Raw genomic sequence first — 25,606 nt, forward strand, 5'->3', positions numbered from 1 at the left:
AATATGTATATGAAGCCATATTCTATGGAAATATTCGAAAATGATACTTTTCTTTCATCCGATAATGATAAAAGAAAACGAAGCTGAATTTTAAAGTTTGATAAAAAAAGCTCGATATTGTGAAACACTGATGTGCGCCGTAATAATATACTTCGTGAAATTCTCGATAAAGGTAACACATATAGTAAAGCAGAAGTGCGAAACGTGAAAAAAGAAAGTGGAAAATATGTTAATTAATAACGGCTGGCATATGACTACTTATTTATTTACATTTGCGCGTAACGCATGTTAACTCATTCGATTAATTACATTTTACCATTTATCGAAAAATGCATCCGCACAGATGGCCGATGTAATTGTGAGTCATATATGTATAAAGCGTAAGTTTATTTATTTGTCAACCGTAATATGTAACGTGCGATATAATGCTCTGTGTTATAAATTTTCGCTACAATTATATTTACATTAACGACGTGTAGTCGAAAAAGCTCGAATAGAGCGTGACATATATGAGTTTTGTAATGGAATAAAGTTGAGTTTATTACACACAACTCACACCGGGTTGTTTCAAAATCAGTGTCTATTAATATGCCTGCACATACAATACATATCGCGTTGGATTTCAAAACAAATATTTTCGCCCGATGCAACATGTGATTTAACAATTAACTCGCCCACTAATAATCTGATCTGCTTATTTGAAAACAGCCATTTATTAAATTTAATTAAACTTATTAACACGAGTGTGTAATGAAAGGTTATTATAAAAGGCAAATTAGTTAATTTCTCATAATTTATTATAACGAATATTTTATAATGTTTGACAAACTAATGGAACTAAGCTATGCATCTACGCTGTATTAAAAATTATTCAGTATTCTAATAAATGATACCTCTTCATTGTTGTGTAATGAAATAATTAAAGGAAGGTTTCATTACATTCATAGTAATCTGGCCTAGAGCAAGTAGAGCTAGTTAAACTCCATTATTATTCCTGATAAATTGCCAATTCCGTTCCAACCGCGCCTTTCGAAATTTCATGATTGATACGCCAGAACGCCAGACTTGGAGAAAAGGATAAAAGAAGAAAACACAGAGATGTGAGACGAGAACAGATTAGCTAATATCATATATATATATATATATATATATATGATATTAGCTAATATATATATATGTATATATAACAGAGTTCCTTACTTTAATACCGCCACGAGATAAATGGCACGATAAGCATCGCAGGTTGAAAGAAGAAAGAACGCAGTTACTTCGGTGATTTATCAAGGAATCTATGGTGTTACGAGATATAATGTAGCTTATTAAATATATTAATTAATTACGTTGTTCAAACTGCGAGCTTCGATTCCTTCTCTCTTCTTTTTCCATCTTTTTCCTTCTTTTTCGCATCATCGATGAAATAGTTTTCTATACCGAAATAAGATATAGATTTAATGGATGGATATTGAATATCGACTAATCTTAATTAAATTAGAATTCGTCTATTAGCAGCAATTGTGCATTAGAACAAACAGATATATAGATTAAACACGGCTTAAAAATAAAATGTCTAACAATAAGTTTAACATCGTTCATGGAGGACCGTGTATACTCCACAAATCCAAATCATATATCTACAATCTTTCAAGTTCTTGTCACCTTCAATTTAATCCAACGCGCGTCGTACTTTCTTAGCACTCAATACCGAATTCTCAGAGTGCCGCAAGAGAAAATCCCGGAGATCTGCTTTTCTTCAATTCGTATATATAATATCTTTTTTTTTTTCAATAGAAATTACATTGTCGCGTAATATCGCATTTATCGCGCGCATCGTCATCCCGTTCATCTCTCACCGTTACCACTTTCACGCGAACAACGGCGGAATTGTCCGGAATTGACAACAGCGGTACAACAAGAAACTCCGTCATTTTAATGTTAGCCCGATGACGCGTTATGACGACGCCGACGGGACGGTCAACAGCCATGCTGAGAGCGAGGTAGCGGGAGGTAGCGGGAACGTATGTAGTATGTAGGTAGTGAACAGTCGAAGTAGCGTAAGGGAGAGTCAAAGGGAGGGAGGGACCGACAGCGGAGCGGCAGCGAGGTGTTAGTTTCCTGGTCGGATATTAGCTGTCACGCGGCTCACTGGACAGGACACACCAGACGTATACACAGAGAGGACACGGTGTAAAGGTAATACCAACGCCCTAAGTACGCCGGACAAGTCCGGCATTGGAAGCTCGCCACACATTTATGTATAGAAAAATCTGATCGCGCGCGCCCGCGCCGAGACGAGAAGCCGGATCACTCGCGCGGCATTTCGACGCGCGGGGCATTTTTCTCGCGGCATAAACCCGGGGGCCTATCGCCCCTTTTCGCGTCGCGCATTCCCGCGTTTCGCGTTATTCCTTCTTACCAGGAGGGAAAACGAATCTGCGGACGTGTCAGATTGATCGGCCGATATAAGCAAGAAACTTCACCAAAACACGCCGAGATAGCCGGGACATAAATAACAAACGGGGATACGAGGTCTCGCCGTAACGTCCTTTCCCCGAAGCTTTTCTCTCGTCGACGTCCTCGTCGGCGCGATTATCTCGCTAGAAATTTCGCTGTTACGTCACACCGCGCGCATTCCTGACGTCGATAAGGGGTTGAAGTGGAAGGATTTGTCGACTCGATTCGAAATGGAAGATTATGAAATTAAATCGGCATTCTTGCTTGATATTTACATTTACAATTTTGTTGTTTTGCTGTTAGAAGTCTGATGATATAATTTTTATTATTATCGGATCGTTCAATAATTGCTCTACCATATATTGTCGGTTTACTTTCTGTAATCTACCATTTTTAACGTGCAGTCGCTGGTAATAGATTATAATTTAATTATATCATTGAATTCATAATTAATATTTGCACGACGATCCATTCCGCTGTAATTGGCAATCAGTTTTCCGGAATTAGCGGACGGTCGATACTCCATGGCAAAGAGAGGTACAAAGCGTCGATTTTCTTTACGCATATAAACCATAATGAATGTCATTTCCATTCTGAAAGTGAGACATATCGAGTTTTTACTTCCACTGACTTGTATCACCGTTTCAATCCTACGCGCATAAACATATTAATTATTCGAAAAATGGCTGAAAATGGCAATTTGTTCCTCTGTCACGTAATTGCAATACAATTTGAGGATCGATAGCGAGCACGACCGACAGCCATAAGCCAAGTAGCCGTGGGTCGCGCCCTTCACTCTCTCTCTCTCTCTCTCTCTCTCTCTCTCTCTCTCTCTCTCTCTCTCTCTCTCTCTCTCTCTCTCTCTCTCTCTCTCTCTCTCTCTCTCTCTCTCTTTCTCTTGCTTGCTCGCAAAGTAAGCAAGCGGGCGAGCAGGCGACGCTCAAAGTGTCTTCCAATTTAACGCGGGCGGCCGGGATGGCTTGATGAGCGCGTATCCGGGGTATCGCTGATCCGCTATCCGAATATCTCCATATATACGTGTAAACCTGTGGCCTATGTTGTAGTCAAGGTGCGGCATACGTGATGCGATGCAGCCCAGATCGTCACCGGAATACCAAGCCCTTCCTCCCTCGCCCCCATAGCCTTCACCATCCATACTCGGCGCACGGAATCGTCGTCTTCCTCACCCGCCCCCGCCCCCGCCCCCTCCTCTCCCTTTCCCCCTCGACGGGGGGGGGGGGGAGGACGCGTCCAAACGGAGCATCCTCGCATCATTTTCATGTTGGGGCGCGTGCGTGTATCTACTCATCCCCCCCGGTGTACACGTCGTACGCTTATGTACGATGAAACTTATTGCCGCTCGCACACGAGAGTTTACATCCTGAATCTACAAAATGCAACTTCAATATCAATACTAGAATCTAGAGTCGCGTCACGCTTTCTACGGAATTACGGGTTTTACACACAGTCCCTGGGTTTTTTTCCCCCCTCTACTCCCCTCGAGGAGAAGAGAGACTGACCCGCGAAGCTTGACACATATTTCCGTTTTGAGTCCGGTAAATTTTGCTACTGTATACTCTCTCCGTGAATATACACCGTGTCCTGAAATGCGAGAATGAGATTTAGAGACCAGATACCACCGGTGACCTCGGAGTCGACTGTGTTAAATCCGTCTCTATTTCATTTCGGCCTCGGCATACGCAAATATAGCTATATGCATACACGGCATACAAGTACAGATTACGTGACGTTAACATAACGAAAGCAGCTACTTAAAACGAAAAGCGGCTATGCGTAAATGCTTAGAGTACAGTATTATGATAAGATTTTCGCTAGTTCTCGCGTGCTTGTCGAAAGAGGATCACGATGAGATTTGATGATACATTACCGTAAAATCGTCTAACATTTGCTTAATTCATTGTTTATAGAAACTCATAATTTTTGACGCAATATAATCAGGGAATGTTAAAATCAGTACATGATTTATCAAGTAACAATGCGTTAATACAGAGTATTAACGTCAGGAATATCTTATAGCGTATAGTAATTAAGGATTACTAAGATAGCGAATGAACGATTGTGTGCATGGAAAAAATTTTGCGCTAGAGTTTTGAAAATCATTTAGATGCCGTTCAAAACGACGATAGAAGCAAATTGAAATAAACGAAACAAATAACTTTTACAGCCGAAAAAGTCTTGTTTTGATCTTTTAGAGAGAGCGCGGTAATTGCTTTTACAATAATTGCTTAACGGTGACCCGTGGCGGCGTTGCAGACATTACAGCGGCAAACCATTGAACCTCTGACATTCGTGAATATGTTCCTGATTATCTGGAATGTCATTGATTATCTGGCAGGTCGCCATTATCCCGGTAGAAGTAATACTTCTGCTGGTGTTTCTCGTAGAGACCGTTTTCATACAATTATAGTGGAAGAAATCCAATAAAAACATATTTACAAAGCTCTCTAATGCGAAATAAAGACACATTTCTCCGTTTTTGTGAATTGTTCTTTATTTTAAAATGATTATCAGGCTCCCTCTTTTTTAACTTTGCAAAATGTTTCGATATTATTCCGGAATACCTTATACATTCTGAGATTTAATTATCGCATCGTTTTTTACTTCAGATATGTATCCGCTGTGTGCGTGCGTGTGTAGGGTGGCAGTGTGGTCTTGTGGTAAAGCGCCAGACTCGTAACTCCGAGGAACCGAGTTCGAGTCCACCTGATCACGGGAATTTTTATATTCCAAACTGCACCCCCCCGCACGAGTGGGGCTCGTGCGGAGAAACTGGGCTATCTTTCGGCGGAGATTTCGGAGGAGACATTAAATTTGATAATAATTGGTCGTCAAGCTTGGGGAGCTTGGGAGTTATGGTAAATTTAAAATGTCACATTTCAATTGTGATACTCATACTCAGCGTCCTCTTTGTCGCGAGGTATTGTTCTGGATAGTTGGTGTAAATATAAAAATTGAAATAGTCAAAGAAGTTCCCTTACTTCAGAAAAACATAAGTCCGGATAACAAGAATTTATCACCTAAAAGCAACACAAAAACCATTATTTTTTGTGTATGTGTGTGTGTGTGTGTGTCTGCACGTACCTCGTGTCGAGTTTTATTCTTTTTATTTATCCCTTTCGTGTTTGTTCGCCGGTTTTCATTATTAGCGAGTAAAATAACGTCGTTTCTCCTCGGAATGATTTAATTTTTGCCTCGACTCGCCTTAGCGTCTCGTAAAGTCCTTAAAAGAATTACGGTTTGTCGCGTTTAAAGGAAAGCTGAGTCCGAGAAATTTGCGGGATCGGATATCATCGAGTAGAGTCACGAATGTCCCGCGCCGTTCGAATTTTTGAACGACGAAGAGATGAGATTTCGCCGACTCGACGAAATCTATGACCCAACAAGAAAATGTCAGAATTACTGTATACTCGGGCTAAGACTATAGTTGTTGCTGTGCGCACTGACGCGACGGCGCTATTTACCGGAGCACACGCGTGACCTATATTTGAATACGCATCGAGCACATGAGAATCTGGCTGCTGATCGAATTACCGACGTGTCCGTTAAATTATAATTATTATCAGATATAATAACATGCACTGTCTATAAAACTTTAATCTATCACATCTCGAAACGTTCTCAAATGTGTTAGTGTGTGTTGTGATAATTCCAATGAATAAATTTCAAATAAAATTCCCAAAAATTAAAACCTCAAAGATATGGCTAGCTAGAGAGAATGCGAAATAGACTGTTTTTCACATTTGTACGCACGTTCATCATTTTCATTCCGTGTATATAACTCTCGATCTGTCGCACCGCCCATCTCGTACTGATCGAAAAGAGTCAGCGCGCTCGGATTTTTACAGAAATAAATGAACTTCGGTTGGAGGACGTGCTGACAGAGGCGTTGCTGCCGCCGTGGGTTAGCGTTAGCAGAGTGAAACGGGTCTAAAATACACGAGCGTACGGGAGCGTTGCGGATATAAGCAAGCCGTAACGGTTACCAACCTACCCGTTCAGGGGCTACCTATCTATCCTATACATACCGAAGGGAGAAAGAGAGGGCGAGAGCGCCACGGTCTGGAGTAAGGGATGGTCGGCGGTGAGCTCCGAAGGTTGCAGAGATGACTGCGGACTGCGGGGTTGGGGTTGGACGTGATCTTTCATAGCTGCTTGATTGGCCCCAGCACGCGAGCAAATGTATTGTCCTGGCTGCGAGCGCCGCCGGCTCGTCTCGAAATGGCAAAATATTTAAGGCCACGTTAAACTGGCAACAATAAAAGGAGACACGTTGATGAAATCAAGATCGCAGGAAAGTTGTGCGCCAGGCCGGCCCTGCACGTTCACGCTTAGCTCGAGAGAAGCGCCAGGAGGAAGTCGGAAGGCAAAAAAGGAGATGGCTAGAACAGCCGAGTTAGCTCCCATGCCGCTATGTCCAATAACTAATAAGGCAATGTAGAGATAAGGCAATGCCGTAATTGTTGCAAAATTGCGTTGATCGTGGATCAAATAGCTCGTGCGAAAAACAATCGTGCGCAAAATCTGCCGTACAAAACACAAGAATTTGACATTCTTAACGAGAAGATTAGAAAGCAAATAATTACAATAAATTACAATTGTCGATACAAATAATTGCTGTTACCGATTGGTAAATACTATCCTTATATATTTAAACATAGATGTGTATTATAATAACGCGCGTTTAATTAATTGAAGAGCTCTTTTTGAGAAGCATGTTTATTTACATGCTAACGAAACATGCCACTTGACAATTAAGCGAGGAGACTAGGAAGCAACTTGGCTCCAATAATCGAGGAGATTGTTCCGTTCGGCGTAACTCTGCTGGCTTTCCGACCTCACGAAAATTACAAGTAATCGCCGCGCGAATATCATCCGGTATCACGAAATACCTGGTCGCTGCGGATTGCATCGGGGACATTGAGATCGAGGAAGGGCAGGGAAGAGTGAACGGTTGAGACTTGCCGAGGAGAAACGACTGGAGTCATGACTCCGGTCGTAAATATTAGGCGTCCCACCGTTGATTGGGGTGTGAATCTTCAGCGCAGCGTGGTACGTCTACGGGTATATATATACATGTTCACCGATAAATGCGTACACGTGTATACACGTACACACAACACACGTACGCGGAAGTTAAGCTAGTGACTTATCTTTTCCAACCGACGGCGACGCCGACGTATCGATTACGGCGTCGCGTTTTCATCTTAATTGATTCAGAGGGATCGGGATACCCTCAAGACCGGCATTCCAGTTCTCATGAATCCTCGACGCTCTTTCTTATATCTCTTCATGCTCCCTCCCGTATCCCCCTCCCCCCCTTCCCGAGCATTACAACGCTTCCGCGTACCTTCTCTCGTTCCTGACCTCTTTGATACACTTCGACCATGGGATCGCCAAGAGAGTGCACGAGAACAGGAACCGTCTTTTTAGTCCGCTTCCTAAACTTTTATTTCTTAGAGAAATCGAAGGAAGAGTTCAAGTTGCCGTAAAATCGGAAGGAACGGAAACGGGTCATGGAACGTCGCATTACGAATCTGCGATTCAGTAGAAGACCCCAAGGGCAACATCGATAAAGACTGATAACAAATAAAAGAGGCAGAGAGTGAGAGCTTGGACAGCACAAGAAATTACATATTAAAAGCTTTAATGATATCACAATTTTTCCATGGCTTCTTATTTAATTTTGTATTGACAACCCTCACACAATGCTAATTATATTCTGTATGTAAAAAAATCTTTTTTTTTTTTTCAGTGAAAAAAAATTAACTTAGGACTCTCGATAATGAAACTAATAAAATAGAGTTCAAAAAGAGGCATTGAGAGTACAATGCGATTGTTGGTGCGTAAGTTTTCAGAATAATAGTAATTTATTTAAAATTAACAAGCGATACAAACGTTTCGGCTCCGTTTTGTACCATCTTCAACGATGTCAAAAGAAAAATATAAACTTATAGTTATTTCTCATGCTTTAAGCTACAAATGAGTGCTTCAAGATTAGAAAGTCAAAAAGCTGTATAGTTTTATGTTGGAAAGTTGGCGTGTAACTATAGACTAAATGATCATTGTCTGTAATATAGTCAAACCCAAACAATTAGAAATTGAATTTAAACAAATCAAAATCAATTTAATGTCATCCAGAGAACGTGAGTGTGAAAATTGAAACCGAGGTAAAAGATTACATCAATTGATCACACATGATGAAAAACATAGTCGATAAATTACAAAATTGTTTATAGGTTGAGACTATTCTTTTATAATTTAATATGGGCCATCTCAGAAATCAAACATTTTGATTAAAAATTTCTGTTTATCTAAAATTTTTACATTTACATCAAACAAAAGCGTAACGAAACAGCTGTTGTTTGTCAGTAATATAATCGTATAAAATCATTCTTATATCTAACGAATTATGCACGAAATGGTGTGCATATAAATATAGAATCATATAAATTTCATTCTTTAATTAATATGCAATTTTGGAATAAAACACAGTTTCGCAAAATTTCAATATAAGAGATTATGTTATGCTATCATATATTTAAACAAATTTTTAAAATTAAAGAAGATGAAGTTTGGTTTTCCCAATTAAAGTCACGATTGAAATTAATTCGGTGTTCAGTGATGACAGAATGAGTGGATGTATTTTTACGGATACAATGTTCCGAAATTCTAGTTTAGTTGTCTTATAGTTTGTCCAACGTAGATTGCGTATTATTCTGACAATTTACATCAACAACCGCGTTGTATTCTCAATGCTCTTTTTCAATTCCATTTTATATATATATTTTTTTTATTTTAGAAATCACATCACCGTTTCTCACTGACTATCGAAAAACTTACTTGTTTCCATTACGTGGGGAACAATTTAATTTATTTTATCGAAACCATATTCAACAAATCTAATAATCCGACGTTAAAAATTTCAATTTTAAATAAGTTTGCGATAGCGCGTGCAACTGCACGTGAAATAATTATAAGTAATTATAAGTAACACGCAGAAATGTTGTACGAGATATTTTACCCGAGCATCGACCAAACGTATATAGATATTTTTATCGTGTAAAATTTATCGCATCTTCGTACGGCGCGCAACTTGCCTCGTTATCCCGAAGCGGATGTAATTCATTTCAATCGGCCGAACTGCCGGCGCCCTTAACAGTGCGTCAGCCGGCTCTTCAGGACCGGGCGACTTCTCAAAAACGCTTAGTTATCTTCTCGTTCCCGACATTTTATTTCCGTCGGTGTCCACCGGTTTACGGTACGTACGCGAGTGTGTATGATGCCGAGAGACTGACGGGGGAATTTAAACAGTTTCTCCTCAACGGTGCAAACCTAATGACGTACGTGCTCGTTCGCTCGGCCCTCTCCCGGCTACCTACTCCTACCCCCCATTACCCCCCCCCCCTCGGTGCCAACCACTACTGCTCCTCTCCTTCGACATCTACCCCTTCCTATCCGCCCTACCTCTCTCCATCTCTCCCCCTCTCCCCCATCACAAACCCTTCTAAAACCTCCCTGCAACTGCAGAACTTAACACGCGTACCTAGTTTCGCAAGCGTAACAAGAAGTAACAGCTGCAGCGAGTCCGTGGCAGCCACCGACGATATATCCGAGAGATCGAGCAGACGAAAGTAATTATGTGGAATACATCGAACGCAATCTCCGTTCCCGGTGCCCCGTGCCGCGAATGCGCCCACTCACCCATCGGGATTCTTGCGTATACGAAGGAAGTTTTGATTTATCGTTTCGCCCTCGCGGGCGTATCCCGTTCTTCTTTTGACGCAATGGCTAAAAATGAACCGAGCCGCTCGGACGATGCATACGTATACGATGCGTGTCAAACAAACTAGAAGATTATTCGGTAGATAGCGTATCTTGCGACAAACCAATCAATATATTTTTTTGTTTACGCATATATGCGCGCGCGCGCGCGCACGTACATACACAGGCATATAAATTGCTGCATCTCGCTGGGTATATATCAAAAGACTAATAGTGAACAATTTAATTACATCCACGTAAGTCGTATCGGGAAAGAATGGTGATTGATCGTTTGTTATGCTTAATATCATAACTTCTGGTGGTATATTGCCCAATTTCAGGATGATGGAAGACTTCCTTGTTTTTTTTTTTTTTTTTTTCGTATAATATTTTAGCATGAGAATATCAGAAAAGTCACAGGAAGCTGTATTGATCGTAATAAATAATTAGTATAAACGCGTGGCATCTATGCTCAACAGCTATTATTTTATTTATATACATATTTATATGTATTTAATATACACATCCCGTTGTGTGTGTGTCGCAAGAACTTCCGGAAATGCTGAAAAGCCCAGCGGTAATTAAGACAATTGCTCTCAGCTCAGCACACTTAATCCTGTCCAAGGGTTTTCAATTTTAACCACGTGCGACATATTGTTACAAAACGCACGGTACAACAAGCAACAATAAATCCGGGGATTTAAAATACATCGTATTTACCGCGTTATTTATACATATAATACAGATAAGTAATTAAAATATGAATAATTACTGCATATTGCATATGGTTGTATTTATAATGTTTTCGTATCGAATTGCGTTCGCATTTCGCGCAGGACAATCACGGTAATTGATCCCAATTTAATTCCACGCAGTCGTCACGCATCCATCGTAATAACGCTTCTGCACGCGTCGCGTAGCTAATCTTCCCTCTTTTCTGACTATCCCGGTCGATCCTATAAATCGTACTCTCTTCCGTGAATCTTATCAGAATGTAAATAGCGGTGTTGGAGAGGTATAGGCGAATCCAAGTTACGGACGGCGGAAACCCGCCTGATGAAAGCGTTGAATGAAACAAGTTTGCTTTTGTCCGACAATTACGCTGAAACAATGAGGTAGCCCACCCCACGGACAAGGGTGGCTACCTTGTTCGGCAGCTGCCACCTCTTATGCTCTCCTCCGTAGCCGCAGTCGAACGATCACAACCACAAGCACCGACAGCACCAACACCCACCGCCGATCCCAAACTAATATCAAACTCTTCGAAAAGAAAAGGTAGCATGGGGCGCGGAGGGACGGGGGGCGAAGATCCACCTTCCGTTCCCAGTTATATATGTCTGTGTATAGAGAGAAAAGATTCAGATCGAGGGTATATACGCGCGTTATACACGTGTATGGGCGTCCATTAATGTACATATAAATGCTAAGTAGAACACCGACGGCGTCGTACGAGTGTGCCACCTAAATAGCTATGGTGTCTCGCGCGTGTGTCGGTATTCACACACGGAGCCCGTACGGCGTTCCGGCTGAGGATATAGAGATTGGAAAAGAGATCGAGATAGGGAACGGTGGGTGTAGATGCGGGAGTAGACCACTACGAAGTCTGGAAGTAAAGCAGAAGGAGAGGATGTTCTCCGCGGCAAATAATTGATTGTATTAGGTGAGTTAGTATTCCGCCCGCGGATTGCGCGGTCAAAGTCTTGCCGCGCAAAGCTCTCGGCTCCCGGCGGCGTGTATAATGGTATGTGTGTGTATGTGTGTGTGTGTGTGTATGTGTGTGTGTGTGTGTAGCGCTATATCTATGTATGTACATACATGTTATACGTAATATTACATAACATATGTACATATAGCGCTATATACATAATAATAATTTTACATACACACACATATAAATGTGTGTACTCATATCGGCCAACATAATATATGTTTGCGCAAAATTATAGGCCTCCCGGCCATTGTGTTGATCGCAAATGGCTCTGATATAATAATAATAAAAGCGAACAGAACGTGTAATAATTGTACAATAATTCTGACAATAAAATTATCGAAAGCAGAGGACATTCAAGAGGCTGAAACGCATCAAATCCATAATCTTTAAGATCCACTTTAGACAAATGTTTAAAATAAATTTTGGAAAAATAGTTACGAAGCTTCAATTAAATTTTTGAACTGAACTGATTGTGAGTCCCAAACTTAAATCATATATATATTGAAGGAAATCAATGTAACTTTATAAATAGTTGATCGAAATTAATTATATGGTTGTAACACATTACACAGTCGATTCGCCGAATATATATACATATCTATCCCCGCAAGAAATGCCATGCTTCGAAGCCTATTCGAACGCCGTGGCCGCGTAAAATCCGAATTGGCACGCCGACGTTCGAAATATTTAGTGAAGCCTGCTGTTTCGAAGACACCACCTTTTTCATTGGCTACAACTCGTAATTGAATCGTAACCCAAATCTTGAGATAGACCGAACGAAACGGTTGTTACGGCATCGCAACTCATCGAAGGGATGAAAGCGCGAGACAGGAATGGAGAAAATCTTGGACAGATGTAAAAGGAAAGCGAGAGAGGAAGAAAGAAAGTGAGAGAGCGGGAGAACGTAAACGAGAGAGGTCGAGAGGGGAGAAGCGATTCGATCGATCAGGTCGCAACTTTCATAGGAACTGGCAGAAGATTTCGAAGACGAGGAGGCAGCGGCGGACGACGTCGGAGAAGGAAAAAGGAAAGAGATTGGAAAAAGAAAGGGAGAAAGAGAGAGAGAGAGAGAGAGAGAGAGAGAGAGAGAGAGAGAGAGAGAGAGAGAAAGAGGCGGTAGTGAGAAAAAGGAGCAGTATAAGAGAGACGGCGAGAGAGCTGCCTGTCGGTATTCGATGCCTATACACATCCAGCCAGGTGTAGAGAGGCATGAAGCAAGCCGTAAGTAAGCTGTAAGCCGAAGCAACGGGGAGGAGGGCGGGCTGGCTCTGACTGGCAGGTTTCTTCATCGGAGAAGCCACCGGAAATGATGCTTCCCTTCCCGATACTGGGAATATATTGTCGATGGCCGCGCTAAGACGCGTATCCGCGTCCACGTCAATAAATGTGCCATCGACGAAAATATACTTTAAATATGAAACAGTCAGGCGCAGCGTGGCCCCGATCCCCATCGAGATGGTTCCCGACAGGAACACGCCTTGCACACGCCATACGATATATACCCCGGTCCTCGTACGCGCGCGTTCGACTTCCTCTTCTTCTTTCCGCGAACTTTCGTAATGTTGCGCAACGACGACGCGGAACTGGAAGCACGACAACGTACGCGGGATTACGCGCGGCCGCGTCTCACTCTCGTCTCACTCACGATCTCTTTAGACGTGAAGACCTATCGATCCTGCGTGGCCAGAGGCCTATCTCATTTTTTCCTTCGGATATACAGAACACCTTCGAGAGCATCACGGAAACACGTCGATGCTTGTACATTTCGTACAGGGACATAGATTTTTTGGGAGGAATAGTGACACTGTCGCATACGTTCCGCTCCAGTTTCTCCGTTGTCCCATTCGCGTTTTGCTCAAAATGATCGATGGCACGGACAGGTTGATATAAACGCAAGGTACACACATATGTGAGAATTAATGGCGAGAACACGTCTGCAGGATTAATAAACGGCGTTATTTACGGCAATCCTTGAAACCAAGAAAATAATAGGAAAAATGTATATATATTTGTTTTGAAATTTTATTGCCGCATTTTCTTGTATGCCTATTCATCCACGACTTTCTTATGTCGGGCAAATAAAAATATCCGTCTTCAATATCCAAAATATTTCTATTTTTGCCAAAGAAGCTAGTGCTAATAAAGCACGCATTGTAAAATTCTTTTGTTAACGGTTACCATTCAATCCTGTGAATTTTAAGAAAGGCTCGAGACTTCCAATTCGTCAAAGAGTTTCTCCCTTATATTTTTCTTTCTCTGTCTTTTTTTAATAAAAACCTATAGAACTTCTATAATTGTTTGTGTGGCATATATATCTGCATCGCGTAACTCCGCGGTATAGCCTTTCTTAATTATTGGTATCCGGATTATTGAGACGTAATCATTAGAGGAGAAAACGTTTTCTGCCTTTCTTCCTCGGTCTAATCATGCCGCGGCGAGACACGGGAGAGGCACGAACGCGAAAACGCGCTGAAATCAGAGGTCTACATCCGCATGGTCAGGACAGACGGCCGGCGTCGACGCTTCGTTATCAGAAACGAATGCCAATTATACTTTAACCAACTGCGAGTCCAATTTGTGAACCGACTTGTGGAGGGGCCTCAAAGTTCGGACGAAGAGGCTTGCTCTCCAAGCGTGCTGTAGTGCTTACGCTTGCCGCGCCACCGAATAACAAGAATGTCTTGCCTACCTCGCTTTTCGAGCACCAAGCTAACGCGTAGAAATGTTGTGCTCTATTCATTCGCATTTCCCTCGACCAGTTCATACACGCATAATAACATTCACAACGTTATTTGCGTCTCTTATTATGATTATTCTCATTAACGTATTTATACATACAGAAAATGATCGCGCTATATATTATAATAATTCATAACGCTGTAAATTTTTTCTTGTCATATTATAGTATATTATACGAATAATATTTCCCTTAACCCTTTCAAGATGATATCAATCCAGGACAGTAGAAAACTTTGTTGTATTTTTTGTATTATTATTATTATTATTATTATTATTATTATTATTATATTTTTATACCATTAATATTTTTTCTTGGTACTTATATATATGAGCTATTAAACCTAAGCAAAGAATTTTATTTACAAAATAAAAATGTAAAAAGTTTTTGATTTCATTACTTTATATTAGAAAAAATTACAAAACATTCCTAAGAATGATAGAACGCAAAACATTTCTTGAATAAAGGAATGCCCACATTCTTGACAAATTGTTTGAATGTTATTTTCTGTATATCTTTTGCATCTTCTTATATTTCTTTTAACTAGAAGATACATTTTCGAAACATAATATCTTTTTCTTTTAAAAGAAATATTAATAATCGACGCACAATATTTCGCGCCGATGCCGCGATACCCTAAGTGTTCACCTACAAAGACGCGATAAATAGTATATATGCAGAAATCAATTTTAATGGTAAATAAAACTTTAGTTGTAAATTTAAACTTGATGGTACATATGTGTATCTGGAGTCTCGAAAGGGTTAAAGTTTTAAAGGGTCAATTCAACAAGTTACCCAAAATAAGTTAACAATTGAGCTGCTATAAATTCGAATACAAAAGTCTGATTACCAATTCGATCACTTTTGAGGAACATTGCCAGGAATTATTGTTCACACTCGCGTGAATTTCTAAAAGAAAATATAACATGTCAAGCAAGAGAGAACAACGATCCGTTCATCGCTCGTATCTTGAAGCGAGACACGTAGCTAAGCACGAGACAAAACATAAATTCGCCCGATAAGTATTTGCGCGTTATGCTTGTGAATAGAACGTCACGGCACATGCGTACGTACATGAACGCGTATGGCCTACGCCCGTTAGAAAGAGTCCGCGTACGAAGATTGAAAATGGATTTTCGAAACGCAATTTCCCAGCGAGGAAATGAAGCGCGTGCACGGCCCGGCGGCCATACGTATTTACGTCGGTCGGTATGTATATATGCGGAATATTAACAAAAATAATCCAATTCGCCCCTTACCGTCAATAGCGACCGCGTTGTCGATAATTGGATCGGGCGATTTTATGCACGCATAATTCGCGCGTGACTATTACGTAATTACATGTTGCAAAGGAGATCGGGAAAAAAGCTTCAAATCTTCGAGACTATTGAGAATCCTTCATTCGCAATTTTATTGATTTGTTTGAAGTATCATTTAATCTTAAATGTAACATCTCAAGCGTTATCTTATTATTTTGACCATCAGCTAGTTGAAATTTTGAAAGAATGTTATTCAAATAAAAGACTAATTAACTAAAGACTCTCGGCATTAAAATTAATTAACGAGTACACAGTAAAAAATCGTGCGTCCAAACGTTAAAATTTTTTTGTGTCACCAAGATTTGACTATTATTTCAATGTAAAATTAACATACAACAGCTATGTTATTATTTTCGTAACATTTTCATGTGTTATATTAATGTCAACGTGATAACTTAACACTTTATGTATGTCATTTAGAAATTGAATATTATTTTGAGTTCTTTTAACATAATTATTTCAAAAAATCAACACGCCTTAAAGTTATTTTAACATAAACAAAAGTTAAAGTAAATCTTCTCAAATAATCGTAAACTTTGACATACAAAATAATCAAATTTACTACAATCAAATGTTCAAAACATTTCTCTTTAAGTTGAAATATAATAACTATCGTTTATTCAAATATGTTATATCGACATTTTTTACAAGTTATTTTTACATTATACTTAAAGTTAAAAGAACAAATATAAATGTAAAATATAGTGTCAATAAATTAACATTTCTAATTTGTCAACAAGTAACACACGATGAATGAGTTATTTTAACTCAAAATTTAGAGTGGACTTTCTGGGACATTTGAAAAATGTTACGATTAACATTTTATTTTTTACTTTGTAAAAGAGGAAAAATGAGCTTTGAGAGTCAAACGTGGTTAGTTGTTCGTGAGTTAACGTTACGTAACATGTAATTAATAATTTAATACAAATTATAAATAAGAAATAGTGAGTATTTGAAAATGGAATGTACAAAGTGTAATGTTTAAGAGAAAATATCAAAAATATTCATAGTTTGCAAAATATTCGGACTGGAAATGAAAATTTGGTCTAACCGACAAGAGAGATGTGAAATTCACTCACCAAACCAAATCCAGAAAACGTGAGATTGACAAACTGAAGCCTTGGGAAAAACATATCAGAAAGCTATTCCACGCACAGGAAATCAAATTTAGATACTTATTTCTGATACCAAGGCGTATTGTAACGAATAAATAGAGTTAGTTCACAAATTGTTGCTTTGACGACCTCTAGATCAATTACCCTGAAATTATTACTAGAGTCTCTTCTATTGCTCTGTCATTCACCCTTCAGTTATTGTTTGTGACGTATCATAAAGCCAACAGTAAAGCGCATATTTTGCGCACGACATTGTTTTTGACTACGAACGAAACAGACTAAAACGCAGCGGCGATGCGAAGCAGCTGCCACGAGCAGACTCATTTCCAATCATTTTCAAACATATTTCATATCCAGGTCCGGAAGTCGATTAAATATCGAGTGGTTCGATTTCATACGATGATTAATATTGTCCGATAACATACGCGAGGAATGTAACGCTCGTCGAAAACGAGCGAATTACAGGGATAAAATTTGTAGAATGCCATTTTTTTCGCTGAGCAATTAATTAATAGTACTTCATTTATCAAGAGCACCGAATGTAAGCATATTGAATATTCCGCCAATACAGCTCGAATAGGTTTTACATTCATATGTTGTTAAATATTATTGCTAAATGCAATGCGCGATACCGTGCATTTTAAGGCAACGCGCGGCAAATCGACGGCTAAACTTGAATTGATTGCATATTGCGAAAAAAGAAGAGAAAATTGCACGATTTTTTAATCCTGCAATCAAACTCCTTTCACGAGATCCAACCGCAAATACTAATGTATAAATATATAATTATTCAAATGTATATTTAAATATATTTCTAAATATGTTAACTATAGTATTATATTATATTTTGGCTGCGCAGAACTATTATAAAAACGCAAATCAAGATAATATTAAAATATGCTCAAAAAGAATTTTCAAAATTTTAATGGATTTTTTTATCATTAAAGCTTTTAATCCCTTTATTGTAATTATACATATATTAGGTAACTAAAAGAGATCGATAATTTTATAACTAAGAGGTACGTAAATATTTTTTTATATTAATTTTCTAGTTTTCAATTAATTACAACATAACGAGAGAAATGTTGCAGAAGTCGCCGATTTAATGAATACCAATTGATGTGAAAAGGGATGAATTTTGTTAATGAAGGAATTAAGTATCTTATAAAGATCTTACAAAGCTGTGTGTCAAAATGTATTCAAGACACAAGTTTGATACACGATACGAATAGCACATACAATTTTATATTTGTTATTACGACCTATTTATACATAAGTCCATCGCACTGTTTTCACCGCCGCGGAATCGAAATAGATTGAATTGCGTTTTGTCAGACGTGCGAGATTTATTGACAGATTAACAATAATTATTCTACGAGATTCATCAATAGATACGGTTAAATGAGTATCGAATCGTTTAGAATCGCGGACGGCGTTAATGGAACGCGGCGCGGCGGGAGAAAGGAAGGACCGGAAAGAGACGCGAGTCGGTAGGATTGCTTTTAAATTCGGTTATCTAGTGGCACTATGTTTACTGGAATAATTACTGGCAATAATTTAGTTCTCTAATACTTCACAGGTCGCGGAAAGTCAACGGTGCGTGCAATGCGCGGCATAAAAAAAAATCTCCGGGACTGTATAAACCCCATCTATTTACGAAATATAGTATATACGGATAGAAAAAGACATACTGAATAACTGAAGGACGGCAAGGCAGGACGGCAGTGAATCCCCGAGCCGATGGCGGTAGGGACGGTGGAGGGCTGTGAAGCAGATTTCATCCCTCCTGGGGGCACCGGGCGCCGCCAACCTCCACTAGAGCCGATTAACGGGGTAATTTATCAAAAAATAAACGCATGCTTTTAAGCTGATATTTTGCGACACATGGTGCAAGCTTGCACAAAATATCCCAGGTACAATTCACCTTCGCTACCTCGGCTGCGGGATAATTATCGGACATTCCGTAGGTCGTTAACTCTTTCCCATTCTGCCTAAAGCCATTGGAGAGTTTTTCTTCCCTCTTCTTTTTTTCTTGACACACCGCGCGACCAGAACGTGCGATTACCCCGTGATTATATTAGTAAAGCAATTGAGAGGTCTACTTGAAAAATAAGAACATAAGAAGTATATTAATTGCCCAATTTAACGTTTTTTTTTCTTTACGTTCTCTAACTTTAATTTTGTGAGATTACTTTTTCACGTTTGCGGTTACAGAAATATCCTAAAATCTTTTTTCCTTAGATACCAATTTTTAAATCAATGTTTAAGTTACTTCCATGATTGACATGGAATTTTCAACACCTACGTAACCTATGCAAATATATATATAAATGTAATCAATATACATATTATGTGTATGTATATATATGTGTATCTGTATATATGTCGCATATAATGTACGAGTGTCGATGTTTTTTTTTATACGCTATACGAAATATTGATAAAAACCGCAGTGTTATTTCATATATGAATATATTCTCTTTGCGCAAGCGATTTTTCAATCTAGTAAATGCTCTTAACACACTACAAAAAGAGAGAAAGAGAGAGGAGAGAAAAAGCGCGCTTGCAAACAAATATTGGTCAAAACTGATTCATAACATCAATCGATATTCGTCAAATCGGCGACTTCTTTATTTCGTTTGTTACATCGCAATTAATTAAAAGCTACAAAACTCCTATTTTTTTTACGAAAAATGGCTTTCTATCTATATCTTCTTTATTTATTGGACTCAAGAATATTTTAAATTTTAATTAAATTATTATGCTTTTTAAAGAAGAAGAAACAAAGAACATTCTTTTTTATCATATTATTTTTCTTAATTTTAAGACGTCTCTCTCTCAACTTCAATTTAACGGCTAATATACATTGACAAAATATATAAATATATAAGTATATAAAAATATAATAAAAATTTTTATTAAGATGCGTGTATGTGTTTTGGAGTGACACACGCGCAAGTTATTGCTTTCCCCGCCTTTTCACCGCCGTAATCGCGAGCCGACGTACGCCGAATAATCTACTATATGAATGTAATTAATTCAAGACGAGCGTAGGGTGAAGGAGGGGGGAAGGTCGTCGCCGTGGCTTCGGCCCTTTAATGTCCCGTACAGGTGTTGCTGATGGCAGACTCAAGTCGCTAACGTATTGACCGCCCTCGGGTACGTCGGATCGCAAAAATTTCACGTGGCGAGAAAAAAAGCGATGGGCGCCGGTATCGAGGGGACCCGCGAGGGCATTGCGCCCCCGATCGGAGCAATCGATTCTCGCTCAGACGAGATCCGAGGCTGGTGACGAGTAAAATTGCCGGAAGCGACGTCAGACAATATTTCGCTCGTTAAGGGCCGCGCGCGCTGCGCGCCCAGGAAAGGCGGGTGGAGGAAGTGGAAGAGATATTAAAAGTAAGGCACGATGGGCGAACTTATCTCATTAGAACAGCTTGTAAAGCCAATCTCCGTGCAGCTCTCGTCCCAACGTCGGGTTACACACAACTTTCAACGGCGATTGAGAGTTCGAACTTGTCCCTTTCGTGACTGGTAGACGTGCCCTCTTTCCCCCTCTCTCTCTCTCTCTTCCCCTCCCCTCCGTCTTCTTGTTACCCTCTATCGGGGAAATTCAAGGATAAGAAAAAAAGATGCCCGATCATAGTCAATCTTTCGTTATCTCGAGTCAACTAGATAATTCGTTGAACTGTAGAAACTGCGCTACGATATCTGTACGGTCAAAAGCGCGACTATCAATAGTTTGGTTATCGCGAAATGGAATTGCATTTGCTGGGGACATAGAAGGTACTTTCCTTTCCTCATCCCTCCTTCTCCGTCCTGTCTCTTTCTTGAAAGAGACGACATCCATAGTTAATAAAAGAGTTAATAAAAAAAAATGCGAAACGCATAATAAAATTACAAAAATCCTCGAAAGTCATTTGCGAGAATCAATATCGCGTATGCGGGATCATCAGGATGTGCATCGTGCGGTGTTCGTCACGATCAACGGATAAATCGAACCGCGGCGGATCTGCAGATATTAAAGTATGCTAAAAAAATCTATATCACCACGTGTGCCCTTAATGCACTCATATGTATGTGTAGAGTATGCTAATGTGATTTCTGATTCATAATGCATCTGCAAAGAACGCGGACGCGAAAAGAGAGACGGTAGTGCAATGTTACATATTAACACACACTTCCCGATCACGCGTATACAATATAATAACGTATTCTTCTCAAAATTATATTCCGCGAAATTCACTTATCAAAAATTCTTCTTTGCTCACTGAAACATACATGTTAAATACTTGTACAAAATGTAAATAGCGAGAATTCATATTACGAGCTGTTAATACTTACCAATATAATAATAATTATTATTACTGAATTTGAATTTAATTAATTTAATTTAATTGATTAATTTTTAACAAAATTTTAATTAAAAATAATTGCAGCTAAATATGTTAATATCACGCATACGTGATGTGTTTTTCGAGGAGCCACTCATTTACCTCAGTTATTGGATTAGTAATTTTTTAATCATCACTAAGATTATTTTTTTTACAGTGGCTAAAAATATTACATTATTCATAATGCCGAGTTATTAGAGTCATTTTAGGCCGAGGCCTAAACGGGATATTTGCGCTGGACCTCGATAAAATGAAAAAGACCGTATAAACGATATTCGTTAAGCCTGGAGGAGCGCTGAAAACGATATCATAGGCGCGATGCTGGCAAAACGAAATTTTGATCAGAAAGCGGATTTAAATATTTCTACGAATTTACATTCTGCTTCAAAACGCTGCATCATTGCCTGAATCGATGGAGATTTACCGCTTTCCGTGAAAGGCGTGGCGGATTGTACAAATACAAATATTTCCACATGTCCTCGTTTTTTTTTGTTTTTGTTTTTTTTTTTTTATTATTATTTTGATCCGTTCTATTTGGACGAATCCGGTTTAATAAGCACTCGGCTCTTTGTAGATGATTAATCTCACATGAAAAAGAGTGGAACGTGCGAGAGATCTATCATCAATTTGTGCTTGAATCAAATGCGCTTGTGTGCGCAATGTTATCCTTTCTCTCAAAGCGTGAGCTCGCAATCGGTATAATTATTACTGGGGATGATGAATATATTTCCCAGAATAAAGATCAAAATACTTTAAGACGCACTTTGATGATATAAGAATTTTACAGGTATATTAAGCTATCTAAACCAAATTATCAGAACACAAAAAATTTTATATGAAATTAATTTGCTATTTTTTGCTTTCAAAAATATCGTAACTTTTTTAATAGCTGGAGCAAAAAAATTACTTTTAAAAGCAAATAATAGCAAATAATTAGGAAATTAATTCCATGTACAATTTTTTGTGTTCTGATAATTTGGCTTAGATAGCTTAATATACCTGAATTTTACGTAGTAACATTTCTCAGTTACGTACGTTGTTACTTATGAAATCGTCACAGTCAGCTGCAAACATACGAAAATGAATAAATTTATGCATTCATAATGAACTACATAATGAATTACAAAGCGCCGAAGAAGCTAATTTATCTTCGCTATTTTTACCAATTTGTGCATGTCTAATGCTGTATCTTTCAAGGGAAAACAATTGTTCCCTCGGTCCCTAAGGGATGTTAAATCTGCGACCTTACATAGGCACGTTTGAGAATCGTAAGACGTAATTAAGGGGCGTAAGGGATAGCGTCGAAATGAAGATTAATGCAAACAAAATGGTACATTGCTAATACGTATATCGAGGCATTATGTTATAAATTAGCTATTGTGGCGCGATCGCACGTGTGGATGTAGCTAACTGACGAAGGATAATTTAGCTTAGCCGCGTTCAGCAGAATATCCGCGAGAATCGCCAGGAGCATAGCAAAATGCCCTTTCTAATTAACATGTCGGTCCATGTGGAAATTATGCCCGATTTGTCGGCGATTTGACGTGTTGCGGAAGGCTACAAGATACACATTTCGCGTCAGCACTGACCTCCTTGTTTGTATCCCTTTCAATCGAATAATTGCGTGGCGAACCAAAATAGACGAAGTCCAGTTTGTCTTATAAATTGATTATCTATGTATAAGATATATATGTATATATATATATATAACGCACACGCAAGCGCGCTTCAGGAAAGTGGCTATAAAACACTATAAGCTGTTAAAATAACAAATAAAGAATTGTTGGCATATACGCGCGATAACAAATTGCCGATTGCAGGCACGGAGCGCCGATTGTCGCGAATTTGAAAAACAATTAGTGAATTGTGGTCCGCACCGACACCACCTCTATTTGAGCGTGCCTTCCACAAAATGTTCCCGCCGATCTCGTAGCGGTCATCACACACGTATCCAAATGCATTTGCATATACGGAAAATGGTGGATAGAAACCGCGAAAATTTCGTGATGCGGTTTCACGCGAATATAATGGACCCGCGCCTAAAAAAAAGGCGCGGTGACGTAACGCTAGAATATTCGACTAATATTCGTTCGAGCGTATCATATTGATATGTATAGAAAGGCGCCGATAGTACGTATGTATATATTTCAACCAATATGAGACTGCAGTAGACCGTGTCAACATCGGAATACAATATACCTGTATATTGTAGTTGTTTATTGTAAAATGTATAATAGAGAGATCTTTACAAGATACCACGCCACAACAAATAACGCGCAATCTTTTTCAAAATATCTAACGTCTCATTGAACATTTCGTTGTTTGTGTGTACGTGTCTGTGGTGATGTATAATTCATATTTCCATTTCATGTAATTTTACACCTCGCATCGAGTGCGATGCGTTGCGCGAGATGATTTTTGCACCCAGGAAATATACGAGTGCCAATTTCATTTGCTTCAAAATTCTTTCGATATATATATATATATAGTTGCATTTTTGTTATATATTACTAGTATTTTTTTTACCTTTTTCAAAGAGAATTAATTAATAACGGCTTTTAAATTATGTTTGTGGAAGCATAAGATTTTTACGTAGAATATTTCTTGGAAAATAATTACACATTTTTACGTTTTGATTAAGAAAGATGTAGATTGTCAAATATATAGGAAACTTTAAATGGAAACGAAGAGCAGATTCAACATTCTGTGCCACTCCCAGGATATAGCCCACGGCTAACATCCATGCCGCGTCGACCATATATTCCGCGTATTTCCACTGACGATTATTTTACACGTCAGAAAAATCTGTATCTGATAATCGATGCATAACACCGCTGATCCATCCTCAATTCGATATTAATCTGATCTGATTTAACAACATATGTCGGCTTACCTGTGGCATTGAGTCGTTTTAAATTGTTTTAACTATGACCCCAGATTGGGGTATTACGCAAATTTAATAAACGAAATTTATCCCGTATATACGCGTAACAATCAACCTGATCTTGTGCGGGCAAATAATATACAGTATCGTAAGTAAAAAACATTTAAAGAGAATTGAGAGTATACATATATTGCGGCGTAGAAATAGAAATTAGATAGAAATTAGAAACTAATATAAAAATTAAATTATTGTACAGTATGAATTATATAGAGAAATTTTTTATATAAAATAAAAAACAATAATGTCCATTGCAGCATGCTAAGGAATAATGTAAAAAAACTTTGTAGCAAGTAAAAAAAAAAGGTTAATTATAAGATAAATCAGAAAAAAGATATACATATACCTATATTAAGACATAAATATTAAGTAATCTCAAAATTTTTAACTTTTTTTAAGATGCACATCTTGTGCAATATATATTTATACTGTAGACATTTTTTTAAGTATGGGAATAAATACTTAAAAAGTGACGTATAAACGCATGTTGATATTAAACAACTTAGCGACGACTTTCTTTTATCACGCGATTCCAAACAATATCTTGAGCTTTTCTGTTTTTAAAAAATTTGTAATTTTCTCAAGCAACGTAGTTTTTTGCATCCATTTGCTGCCTGAAAGATGGGCGAAAGTTATCGCTTCCAATGGTGCATACTTTGAGTAAAACCACTTTGTACGTAGTTGTTCAAATAAACGACAAACTCGAAAAAAAAGGGCGGAAACTTATTCCCATACTCAATAGTTTTTGTGCAATATACATAAAAACTACGTATAGTATAATTGCATATCCGTAAAATCAGATACATTTTTACACGAAATATCTCACCTTCTCTATCCTTCTTGTTCGTTTATACGCGCGCGCGCGTAATAATCGCACATAATAATTTAATATTTCCCGGCTTATTTTCGGATATACGAAAATAATAGAGTGCAAGCAAAATCAATCGTGAAATGTAACGTGTAGACGCCGAATAAATTGAAACATTATCCGAAATGTATTAATATCACGCGCGTCCGCGGAATACTTGAATTTGCGTTCTCGCGTTACCGCGAAGTAACTTATGTTTCGCTACTGCCTAGGAATTAATTAAAATAGTCATCTATATGTACAAACTCGCGCACGCACACGTAATTGTATCTCGCCCAAAACATTATA

At 38.7% G+C, this 25,606-nt stretch overlaps 1 protein-coding gene across 2 annotated transcripts in view; it reads left to right on the top strand.

Annotated features, from left to right (window-relative positions):
* Positions 1-25,606, top strand: part of LOC143896784 (synaptogenesis protein syg-1) — a 143,526-nt gene that overhangs the window by 94,932 nt on the left and 22,988 nt on the right. The window contains exon 4 of one of the 2 annotated variants that reach the window (XM_077404805.1): positions 18,695-18,948. The exons of the other annotated variant lie outside the window; for it this stretch is intronic. The gene's annotated coding sequence lies outside the window, so the exon portion shown is untranslated. The remainder of the gene's footprint in view (positions 1-18,694; positions 18,949-25,606) is intronic. 2 annotated transcript variants of the gene reach the window in all.

This window comes from Temnothorax americanus, unplaced genomic scaffold (assembly GCF_048541705.1).
Source record: "Temnothorax americanus isolate GAGA-0224 unplaced genomic scaffold, ASM4854170v1 Scaffold2, whole genome shotgun sequence".
Lineage (NCBI taxonomy): Eukaryota > Metazoa > Arthropoda > Insecta > Hymenoptera > Formicidae > Temnothorax > Temnothorax americanus.